Here is a 10908-nt window from a genome sequence, read left to right as displayed (position 1 = left end):
TTTACTCAGTAGCTTGTATTGGAGCTTTACAGCGCTTACTACGTAGCATACGGTAACCGTGATCGCTATATTATTCATTTAACATAAGATAAGCAGTCCTTGAAGATTGGATGTATTCGAATTAGACAGAAGCATTTTCATTGTACCCCTCTATAGTTTTCTTGTCAAAAATATAGGGTGCTCATTCCCCAGTGACGCACGAGTAAGGTAAAGATAAGCAATTATCAGGCGTTTAAAACTTCTGTCTGCGCAACGTCGTATCGTCAAGCGCAATGGGTAGAATAATTCCAAAGATGAAATACTGCCCCGAGTTGATTTACCTAACGGGGAGAGACTCTAGTGGATCCACGTATCGATCATCAAAATCACAATTTCCACGTCTCCCCTTTACGCCTAACTTATATTGTGTACGGGTTAATATTATTTTGACAAACGCGTCTATGTCTGCTTAAACAAAACTGGCCAGCAACGCAACAGTGTTTTTCTTAAGTTGAGGTCGCACACGGATCGCTAAAACAGGGCTACAAATAGGATCGCATTCATGCCGCCTGGCTAAAACAGTTGCTTAATGGAGGTCGTTTATATTGAGGTGCCGCTACTCCTGCGGTTGCTGCTGTTCCTTTTCAGTACCATAGAAAACTATTCTTTTGTACAATATTTATTATGCATTGCTTTAGATTGGCTTTCCTCATTCCGTTCACGATACCTCATGACGAAACCACCTTCGACGATTCGATGGTGTCAGCCATTGAATAGATAAACGCACAGACAAATAGACAGACACCGTCTGCAGATAGTAATGGAAAAGTAAACCCCTTTTTCTAGTCAGGTGATATCTTTTTTACGCTTTTTTGTATTATTGTATTTTTTTTACAATAGCACACATTTCCCCTCCGTGCACCCCACCACCCCCCCCGCCCTGATCACGCCAACTCTAGCATCAAACGGCGTGTTCAATGAACACAGGCATATGATATGGGAGGTATATCTCTTAATGGTTTCGCTTGTGCGTAACTTGAAGGTTCGATGTACTATATCGTCGGGTATTTTTACTCGTAGTGCGCTTTGCGGCTGTTATGTATTGGGTACTTGTTGTTGTTGGGTGCTAGGTTTCACTGGTGCTTTCGGTGTGTGTACGATCGATTTGTCGTGAATGAATCGTTTCTCATCTTAGAAAGGCCGTATGTGGGCTAGCACTATCCGATTTGTCAAACGTCAATTTGATAGCGAAGGCAATCAGGATGAACACGCTCATCAGGAGGCCATCGATCCAATTCAATCCATTGACATATTCTCATTCATTGACTGATAATTGTTTGTTATTGCTATTGCTGTGTGTTTAACATGTTAGCGTAACGACTAATAAGAACCATTTCTGCTACGTAATCGAAAAAATCGAGGAGTGATTATTAATGTGTGTAGTAAATGAGATAGCGTACGATTTCATAGTCGCTTAAAGCCAGCTCAAAATTGACGTCATGGTCTCTCGATGGGTGCGTGTTCTTCATATGTATCCCTCTTGCTTTTCCTTCTTCGTTTAATTAAGCTGCAAAGTTCCTTGACAGGATATTGGAAAGCTCGAATATAATGTGCAAGCCCAAAGGAGTAGGTTGATTAAACACACGTAAGTTTTCGTGAGCAAGGCCTCTCTTCTTTTTCCAAGTGCTGTTCGTATTTGTATACGACAACTAACTGCGGCTGACAACTTGCCGCCCAGTATGCCGCAGTAGATCAATTCAGTTACTGAGTTTAGTCAGCAAAGTAGGCAAAACATAGACAAAAGTGTTAGGTCGTCTATTGTAAAGCAAATCAGAAGAACACCAAAGGGGGAGTGAACCCATTGTATTAACTTGTAGTACCGCAAGAAAGCGGAAGACAATTGCAGAAGCTTCACGCTCTGTCAGACGGTGGCCGCCTCCGTTAAGGATTTCAATGTGGTGATGTGTCGTAAGCGAGAACGGCAGCTGGCGTAGCAGCAAAAGCAGCGCGGACACAGTGTCTAGTGAACTATTGCGCTATACCACCGTAGTGCACGCCTCTGACCAGAGAAAGAAATGACTAGCGGTGGGTCATCCTCTGAACACAATAGACAAAGTCAAACTCATTCAAACTAGTCAAAACTTGTATTACTACTGACGAAGACCAGGGGACACGAGGAGACGCAACGGTGATTACGTCCTGCTAGCCGTCGTCGAAGACAGAATTGGCACAGAGCAAGGATATAAAGAGACGGCATAAGTCAACGACAATTCGAACAAAAACGACGCTAGTCGCACAGTCAGAATGACAAACAATTGAAGTCGGAGAACAGAAGTCCGTGGCTAGCCTCACTGATTGATGCATTGACTGATGATGGCTGCTGAGCGGCAGCTGATAACTACAGCAGCCGTACATTGAATCAGTTAGAAAATCGATCAGAAAATAGCTATCATATGACATTCACACTGAAACTGAATATAGATTTGCGAAAAACGTTAGAAAATTAGACGCCATGAAGATTACAATTAGGGTTTCAGTTCCCACATGTTTGTTATATATCGTTGTTGTCACATTTACGACAATATACCATATTCCGAGATAATGATAGAATGCTTTGCTAATACCTTTCATGTTTTTGAAACAGTACCATTTTATTTATAAACCTGGATGAACACTGCATAACTAGATACAGTCAACTATCATAGTACCTGTGCATATTTCGATTGGTCCTAAAGGAAGGAACCTAAAAATCGAAAGGACGTAGTATTCCGATATAGGTTTCGATAAATTATCCAAAGTCAAATTGTCGTAGGTAGAATCATTGGGGAGCTACCCACCAAGAAGATCGGTAGCGCACCGATACATCGACAGCAGTAATCAGCAGAAGCCACTTCAGTTTACCGATGCCCCAATATGCACTGGGTAACGTAACAATGCTAGATTCTAAAGTGCCTTATCGCAAGCTTTGATTTCATATCAAACATATTGTAAGCCATCTACGTCTAAACGAGCTATTACGTGACATGTTGGATTTTTCTAGGATCCATGGAATTAGATTACAAAGATAATACGAAAACAAATCAGTCCAATACAAGTGAACATAATTAGACTAATTATAATCTGAGCAACAAAATGCAGTAAATCGATATAATTTTTGTTATGTGTTAACTTGGCAACATGGCCGTTACATTATGCGACAAAACATCAGTCGTAATATTAAGCTTCAGGGTATATGTGGCTTCGAAATTCTGGTATCATGACTTAGTTCCGTTTTCACTACTTTAAAACAACCGCCGAGGCTGTCACCCATCGCGCTAAAGATTGCGATAGTTTTTTTTTTTTAACTTACTTTCAAATAAGTTATTGCTTGTCTAAAGTTCTGCGGAGTGCGTGTTGCATGTCTTCCCTGTGGTTAAAAATTAGATAATAATAGACGACGCTACGATTCTGAACGTAAGGATTAATAATGTTCTTTTTTATTATTCAAGCGCTTAATTTCATTTTATTCGAATCCCTCAAGAGATTGGAAGATAACACATGTTTAGAATTAGCGGAATGATTTGAATACGCTTAATTTTTGCCATTACTAGGACACCTAGATATATATGTCGGCACAGTTAAGAAAAATGTGTTCTTCTACCAACTTTTTACTTATTTAAACGACAGGGATCAGATCATCAATTATAACTTCAGTAGGGCGCTTGTTTTTTTTTTTTTTTTTACAACAAGCAAGTAGATGTCCAGTTAGAACAATAGGAAACTTTAAGTTGGACAAATTGTAATGATTGTCTATACACTATCAAACTATTAAATAAATGTCCAGGACCTAAAATCCCAAATGAAGCATATTTCGATCTACGACTAGCTTTCCTCATCATGATTTCCGTAAATGTTTTAACTTTTTTCCCGAAAAACGACATCTCTTTGCAGCAGCTCCACTGTGTGCATATCCAGTAGCAAGTCCTTTCCGGGGGTAGTCGTGACAGTGAATAATAATACAGAGGGCATGTAGATGACTCACTTGGCCGGCATGCGCGGGCTACATAAACGCTAGTGCCGTTTTCCAGCTATGAAATGATGTGCGCTGAATGATGCTGATGTGGCTTCGGCCAGGAGCTACAAATAACAAAAAAGCTCAATAGGTGTTTTGTAAAAATAAGCATAGGTGAAATAATGCGCATTTGGTTGCATCCCCCTAAGCAGAACACCCTGTCTGCTGCTACCAAAAGAGTTTCTGCTGACGCAGTATCGCTGGCGGCCTCATCTTCCACATTGCAATACAGAATACCTACGTCATATCGGTTTTAAAAAAACTTGTCGTAAAGGCAATTTTTGACTGCGGCAGCATAAAGCCTTATTGCAAATGTTTTTGCAATCAGGCATTACTTATTTCCAACTCTGAAAACAAAATGATAATTTTAACTTCTTTCTTAGCAACACAATGTGCGGAAGCGCAGCTTTTGTCACTGAAAAGACCGTAGCGAAATGGCCTATTGGCTACTAAGTGAATCACTTAAAAATAGTGCTAGCAAGATTCAGCAAATATAAACCGTGCTACAATTATACTTGTACAACCCAGATGGTCTTCAGGCTCATAGCCAAGGTGCAACCTGAAGATCTTGAACGGCTAAATACCTGTTTGATCGTACCACAACGGTTCGGCGTTTTTTCCGATTACCTTCTCGTCCCTCATAAATTACTTCTCGAAAATGAAGTTGCGTCAAAAGATGCCACACGATGCGCCACACAACTGTGCCCCCTTTCCTCGCAGGGTGGGAAAAGGAATCTCAATGCAATACGATATCCTCTAACAGGACTCCATGAAGCCGGAGCAAGGGCTTGGGAGTTTACGGAACAAGAAAACCGTTCGTCCAGGTAGCGTCTGCAGCGACCACCTCAAATACGTTATCGTTCTGGCGCCGTGTTAGGCAACGCTATACAATAAATGTTTTCATACTAATACACTCCTAGCCCAGTAGAGAGCTGTTTTCCTCTTAGTGATCCTTAAAAGAAGGGGCGATCCAATTGCGCCGTCATCATGGTAAGGGGTAGCGATGAAAAATGTTTGTTATAAGCCGCTCTTCGGCTTGCTGACTGAGAGGTTGGAGAGACAGCTATTTAGAAAGCGCCCTCCCAAAGGAACAAGATGTGTCTCGAAAGGGACGTTTTACAAAAACCGCGCGCAAGATTCTAACGGCCGATGTCAAGAGAGGGCAGGCCATGCTGCACAATCTGCTATACGTAGAGTCTGTGGACTTAAAGCAGCCTCCGACTGGGCGCCTAGGGACAGAATTATGCTCAGGCTAGTCGAAGTGAGTGTCTCTATGAATGTGCTCAGGCTTCTCGCTGTGATTCTACAGTTGAATAGAATAATCATCAACGACGGCGTCGCTGAACTTCCGTCACTCATACAGAGAACCGGCCTGGCTCAGGGAGATAACCTAAGCCCACTCTTATTCTCATCTTGTTGAACGACCTCCTTGATCAAACAAAAGAAGGAAGGAGCTCAGTCGAAGTTATGGGGTTGCTGTTCTCCATGAATGGCAGAAGTTTCATTACGCACGTCACCGAAAGATGCAAGAAAGCATTGTTGGCCACACGGGCGATGAAATCGCCTCATCGTTTATCCCTCATAGCCGCTCGTGGCTTTTTCGATCTCAAAGTAGCTCTAATCGCAACGTATGGGACACGCGTCATTTGGGAGGATTTTACAGTGAAGAACCTCAGACAATTAAATCTCGCCTAAGCTTCCTTCCCCAGAAAAGCACTGGAAGTACATAATAGGGACCTCAAGTATTTTTTTTTACCCGACTCGTCACTGCTGTTCGAGGACCTACGTCGTCGCTCTGAGTTTCCGGCAACGTAAGTCCTCAAAACAAAATTCAACAACTGGAAGCGAAAATTCACGAAAATTTATGGCAAGTTCTCTACTTCAGGTGCGACGAAGGGTAACGAGTGAAAAAAAAGACAAACCGGGTGAACATACATGTCATCACTTTGTGGTGCATGAATTCTACTGTATACTTTGCAAAGCCAGATTTCCACAAGTTTGACATACATGTAAGTACTCCAGGTGCAGGGGAAATTGTGATAGATATCGCGCCGCATCTTTAGGATATCTGGCAAATCTTTCAAATTAATTTTATAACCTTAGCAAAACTCATGTAACTCATATAACGCAAACCGTCTTGAATGGTTTTATAGGTCTTAATATATTTGATATTGGAACTTTGTATTGTTGATTTGTACTTAAGTTTTTGGCTGCTACCAACAAAGGTGAAAGAATAATATTTGATTGATCTGTCTTCAAATGATAAATTTAATTTACTACTTTTGTGTATTGGCGAAACATAGTTTTTTATAATTAAATTTTTGCTCTTAGTCCCTTGCTATATCAATATTGTCCTAAGGCGTGTTTCTATTATTGGGCCTGTAACTGGATCAAAAGCGGCGACAATTTTTCCTATGTGCGATACCTAGAAGATGAAAACGTGCGCAAAGTAAACATCCATAAACGAATAAAAAGGCTAAACTATGCACTCCTATGTCTGGTGTGAGTCAATTGGAAAAGTCCAGAAACACTTATGATTATTTCTCTGCAATGGGTGTTTAAGCAGGCTGTGGGCTATAGGCTTGTGTCACGTGGGTGACCGGTTGCTCACACGAAGTCCTGTTCTTTTAGAGACCGATCCGACATCCAGTGATCAGGTTCAGGGATCTAAGATAATGAAACCTAGTAATTAGGTCGAGAGCTGAGTGTTCCTTCTTGTTATTGGAGATGCCAGGCAGTTTATCTCTTGTTCTATTGTAATGCATATGAAATCGCGCAGGCACTTGCTGATTGCTACCAACAATGTCCCTTCGATGCCCACCCTGTATTGATAATCCGTGGCGGACGTGACATGCACGAGCTAGCGAGACTCCACACGTCGGCTCGGTATTTAAAAATTAATTAAGTAAATTCTATTGACTAATACTGTATAACATGTATTCCGGCGCTACAAACCACGACATAATTATTAACAAATTATACAAAAAAAAAACGCCAAGTCTGTCTTTTTAACTGTTGTTCTTAATCGACTTTACAAGCGGAAGAAACGGTCGAATAGCTTTGGAGCGCTTTTCCTCACACACACAGACACACACACACACACACACGTGTACATGCAGACACACACACGGGGAAAGAGAAGCAGCGTCCTCCGACCGCTTTCTCACGTCAGTTTATAATATATATATAATCGTACTTATAAAAATATTATAAAGCATTATAAAGTTGTCCATTTCCTCCGTCTCTATACACCAAGGCAACATTGATTCGTCATTGGTTATACTGTATCCAACTCAATCCTTCTGCCATTAGTCGATGACTAATTATTACACAGAAGATGAGCAAAAAGCAACCCTAAAAAATAAGTGCAAAATCAAAATTTGGCCATCCAGGCTTTCACTACCTCAGCTAAAGACGTCGAGATACGACGGACAAGAAGCGAAACAACATGACATGACATTTGTGACGTGTATACCCCTTCCCCTTCTTCAGTTCTCGTTCCCCAGATACCCCTGTATTTATGTTTTTCTTTTTGTTTCAGGCGTAACATACGTCTGTTAGCTGTTACGGCCATTGCGTCAAATGCTTACGGCCAAGTCGTTGCGACTGAGCAACGATGTTCAAGATGATAGCGGAAATGATGACGACGTCTTCTTTGAAGTAAACGTAGAAGTTCTATCCCTCGTTGACGTTTTCGATTTTTCTAACGACAAAGCAAACTAAAAATCGAAATCGGAAATTATCGATGGGTGGCTTTCAGATGGACATCGTTCATAACGCCGGCTATTTTCTGTTCTCGGCTAATCGCAAAGGTGACAGCTGCAAAGACCTATACGAATTATAATTGGCCAATGCAAATCAATTCCAGTAAATACTGAGCAAGTGAGCAACGTTCAAAGGTGTACGAAATTTAATGTTACTATTATCAAGCAATAAACCGACAATCTATTCGGGCTACTCGACCCTAGCCAGATAAGTGGCCCGAATAGAGATGTTCACGCTTTGTAAAATAACGTGTGATCTAAGGTTGGTTTCGTTCTTACCTTGGTCGTCGTTTTTTTATTTAGGAAAATACAAAGGCGAAGTTATTAAAGTTACATTATGAGATGAGATGGGGCTTGATTCATTTCGCGAATTGAGCTCAGGTTAGAAGCGGATTCTTGTGCTCTTCGAATGTATTCGTAATGGAGGTTCAAAGTCAATTTTCATCTCCAGAATAGAATCCACACCTGGTAATCGTTGGTTAACGGTTGGTCCATCGACCTGACAAAAAAACTGCCTGCCGTATCTCTATCTGAAATTTTTACCTGAATTATATTATACGGTTGATACCAGTCTATATAGAACGAGACCATTTTAGCATTGGCTTATAGAAGTAAAAGTTGTCCAAAGCAAGGACAACAGATATATACTACTAACTAGGCCCAGATAAGCTAATAATAATATTGTACAAACTATTTTTCCAATATTCCTCACTTAAAATTGTTGCGTAACTCTGTGGAAATGTTTACCTTATATCATATTTAGCTTAATAAAAGCTTTTGTGCTTATCAAGTGCGTGTTACTCTACAACATTCAACAAGCTTAAGCGTCTTATGTACTCGTATAGCTTATCTTCTAGATGCAAAGCCAGATGCAATGGTGAACTACCAAGATTTAAAGTTGGTACTGACGTTCGGTGAGATCGGTGATTTCAGATCACGAGTCGAATAGCTACATCGGAACCAATAAACTGTTTTAACAAACCTCTTTTTACGCTTCAGTGTATGCTAGCACTAACATGTTTGTTCTTTTGGCTCAAGAATTCGATATGTCTTATATGAAACGAAATCTGTATCAAGAAAACATCACCAGGAATAAAAAAAACATGCCCATCTAAAAAATGTTGCCTTGGTGGCAGGCTTGCAAATGTCAAACGAACATTTGATAACTTGCGTGAAATTTACGTTGTTGAAGTTATATTGAAATCATGTAACCATGTAAAAACTTCGACGCTACCCTTATACCGACTCGTTCAAAACACAAGTTGGGTAGAAGATAGCATTTGACAGCGTTTGGAAGTAGCAAGATAGAGGTCACAGTATACATTTACATTGATGTGCATCCATATAGATTATTTAATCAGATACATACTAATGGTCGCCTATGCCTATAGAAACGTACGCCGCAGCCATCCGGTTTACTTACAGGGCTCAAGCACATCATCTGTACGCTCTGCACGTCGCTTCGACGTCAACTCGTTAAATCTGATTCTAATTTATTAAAAGCTATTGCCACTAGAAGAGGCGGCATTGTTTTTGCCATGGCCTGACTTGTCGCACCTGGTATCAGCGGCGCACAGATGTCGATAACGACTATACGGCTACCAACAAGGCTGATCTTTCACTCATCGTCCACAGAGGCGCCAAACATAGTTCAAGCGATAGCAGTGCTTAAGCGTACGGCAGCGACCAATACTTACGAGTCTTACCGTATCCCGTCGCCGTCGGAGTACATGCAAGGGCGCGTGACATCAGACATGCCTTCCATGAAATTCTATGAATCCTCTTGCACGAACTTCCCGGTTTCGTAACTAATAGAGTACCAAAGATACGTTGTCTTTTTTTCGGTTATATTCCATTTCTATATTTAATGCGATTTTTAGGAAAATATAGAAATGACAAAATGCACGGAAGCAGTGTACCAAGGCGTCTACCAAAATGGGCATTGCCTGTAAGAAAATGGACAGACTGTGCTTCGGGGAAGAAGAATCTCACGGTGCTCTTCAAATTTCTGTTATTGGTTTCGATGAATAGTCTATAAGTGGATTCGATATTTCTAAACATTTTGCTTGAGATGGAACTAATTCGCCAAGGATTCCGTAAGATTCAAAGTTTTGCGCATTGATGACATGTCGAAAGCATTAACTGTAATCCACTGGATTTATTCTCACTATTACGCATGCTTCGTTATAGGAACGCAGTTTAAAAAGTATACGTACCTTAGGAAAATGCGTTCAGCAATGCATCTAACAAATATTTGATAACGTAGCAACAATACACCCGTCTGGTACAGAGTTTAGGACGAACAAATCAAGCTGGATGGAGTAACAGGTCTAAACGTGCGGAATCAATCAATCAATCAATGGAAAAAGGAGCGGCGTATGGGTGACCGCCTACTTGAAATGGGAAACGACCGCGCGAGAACAACGAGGCATGCGACGAAGTCCCAGCTTGGACATCACGCATTTTTTTACGTGAAACCAGAGAACAACACTAAGATAACCTAAGAGCGGTAATACAACAGGTCAATCTACCGTGTAGATTGTATAAACGTGACAATATATATATATGATGAAAATTATCATGAAGGACTACTACATTGTAAAAATCTATTATGCGACACAAGCAGAAGACAAGATCCACTTTTGACTATTTCACAATGACACGCGAAGCATAGTGTACGATATAAATGCTCACTATTATCATGCACATCACGGTAAAAATGTTTGACGTTATGATGATAGGATTGCACGTATACACCCATCATAGCGCGTCTTCTACAGGATGGCTAGCCGGACACCCAGATACAGACCAGGTGCGAGCGTACGCCGATCTGAATAATACAACAGATCGGTATCTGTTCACTGCTATTAGAATGGATATCGTGGCGCCTATTAGCAGAGGCTCTAAAAAGTTCATTTGAAAAGCTTCCAGCTTGTGTAATTCTGATATGGATAATAACTGAAAAGGATACTAACTTACACATATACTTTACCATGGAGGAAATACAATGTGTACTTCAGATTGCAGTGAAATAATACCATAACAATATAATCATAAGAATAATAATGCGGCAACACGTTCACTATTATCCAGTATTAGTTAATAGCAACAATC

At 40.7% G+C, this 10908-nt stretch overlaps 1 long non-coding RNA gene across 1 annotated transcript; it reads left to right on the top strand.

Annotated features, from left to right (window-relative positions):
* Positions 1–5446: 5446 nt before the first annotated feature.
* LOC147756686 (uncharacterized) lies at positions 5447–8586 on the top strand. Its single transcript, XR_015323542.1, has 3 exons — positions 5447–6039; positions 6810–6916; positions 7572–8586. It is a non-coding gene; the product is annotated as an uncharacterized LOC147756686 (long non-coding RNA).
* Positions 8587–10908: the final 2322 nt, after the last annotated feature.

Source organism: Varroa destructor, unplaced genomic scaffold (assembly GCF_002443255.2).
Source record: "Varroa destructor unplaced genomic scaffold, Vdes_3.0 BEIS01000003.1, whole genome shotgun sequence".
In the NCBI taxonomy this organism is placed as follows: domain Eukaryota; kingdom Metazoa; phylum Arthropoda; class Arachnida; order Mesostigmata; family Varroidae; genus Varroa; species Varroa destructor.
The sequence above is the reverse complement of the archived record's forward strand: the minus strand, read 5'-3'. Positions and strand labels throughout refer to the sequence as shown.